The sequence below is a fragment of the Macaca fascicularis genome, chromosome 10 (assembly GCF_037993035.2).
Source record: "Macaca fascicularis isolate 582-1 chromosome 10, T2T-MFA8v1.1".
Taxonomy (NCBI): domain Eukaryota; kingdom Metazoa; phylum Chordata; class Mammalia; order Primates; family Cercopithecidae; genus Macaca; species Macaca fascicularis.
In genome coordinates, this window is record NC_088384.1 from 69,067,728 (window position 1) to 69,069,402 (window position 1,675).

The window sequence follows — 1,675 nt, forward strand, 5'->3', positions numbered from 1 at the left end:
GAAAGCTTTTTGAAAACTCTTGAGTGGTGTAAATTCTCTGTCTTCAGTGGGGCCACCCAGAGCAGAGCCTGTCAAATCAATCAGATGTACAGGATAGACTGAGGGGATGAACTAAATGCACTCAGGAGAATCAGAGGGAGGGATGTTGTGTGTCTTCATTTCCTAACTTGCATTTTGAGGGAAAATATCAAAAGCTATTATGCATTCAACAATCTTTGTTTTGTTTTGTTTTGGCTTTGGGGTTTTTTTTTTTTTTTTTTTTTAGAACGGGGTCTCCCTCTGTCGTTCAGGCTGGAGTGTGGTGGTGCATTCATAGCTCACTGCAGCTTTGAATTCCTGAGCTCAAGCCATCCTCCCACCTTAGCCCCCTGAGTACCAGCCCCAAAAGAGCAATTTACCAGTACCATCATCAAGCAAGCTGCAAATCTGTCCTTTGCCAGAACAAGGAAATACTTAAGATCAACTCAAGAGAGTAATAGCTTCAAGTGTTTACCGAAGGGGTACTCACATCCATTTGTCGCACATTCCAGGACCTCATCGCCCTCTTTGTTATTGTTGTTTGTTTGTTTTTGAGATGGAGTCTCACGTCACACAGGCTGGTGTGCAGTGGTACCATCTCAGCTCACTGCAACCTCTGCCTCAAGTGACTTTTCTGCCTCAGCCTCCTGAGTAGCTGGAATTACAGGCATGTGCCACCCTACCCGGCTAATTTTTGTATTTTTCATAGAGATGGAGTTTCACCATGTTGGCCAGGCTGGTCTTGAACTCCTCACCGCAACTGATCTGCCCACCTTAGCCTCCCAAAGTGCTGGGTAATCACCCTCTTTTATAACATTGCCTAACTTTTAACCCAGTTTATTTTTATAGTCTGAAAACAAGAATCACCCACATGAGATATTTCTTCAGAGCACTGTTGAGGATGCATCAAACTTGGAGATCCTCCAGATCCCTGTTTTCAAGTGGTAAAAATATTTTATATTAGTATACAGACTATCCTTAGATATATTCTGTTGTGTTCTAATGAGTTGGTGATTCCTTTTTGATGATATCTTCAGTTTCTTCTGAGACCTTTCCTGTATAGTCATTTGGTCCTACAGCTTTTAACTTCTTTTTGTACTACAGGGTAAAACCATTTTCTTTTGCACCTATGCAAATAATCTTTTTATATTGTGGGGATGGGGAGCACTCTCGTAATTTGTCATCAGATAATGCTGACAGGTTATTTCTCTTCCTTCTTGAGTTGAAACATTAACTGCCATGACAACATAAATTCCACCACTCCTTGCCTGCAGGTGGGCCACGCAGAAGAATGCCACCGAGGGGTTTTGGAGGTAGATCTCTCAGTTGGCAGGTTGCTGTCGTAGGGGAAGTACAGAAAACTCTCCTCATCTGGGCCCGAACGTCCTTGCAGCCTGAGTTTGCCATGTCCCGCTAGACGCCTGCACGGGAGTCTGGACCAGGGCTGTGAGGAGCCACCATAGAGCACAGTGCTGCGCCTGTGATCCTGGCCAGTGACTGCCATGCCGCTGCCTTGGGGTTAGGGCAGTTTTAAATTTTTTTGTAGAGATGGGGTTCCACTATGTTGCCCACGCTGGTCTCGAACTCCTGGCCTCAATTGATCCTCCCACCTTGACCTCTCAAAGTGAGGAGATTACAGGCCTGAGCCAATGTGCTC

The 1,675-nt window shown here is 45.1% G+C and overlaps 1 pseudogene; it reads right to left on the bottom strand.

Annotated features, from left to right (window-relative positions):
• Positions 1-1,017: 1,017 nt before the first annotated feature.
• Positions 1,018-1,425, bottom strand: LOC123567289 (gamma-glutamylcyclotransferase pseudogene; annotated as a pseudogene).
• Positions 1,426-1,675: the final 250 nt, after the last annotated feature.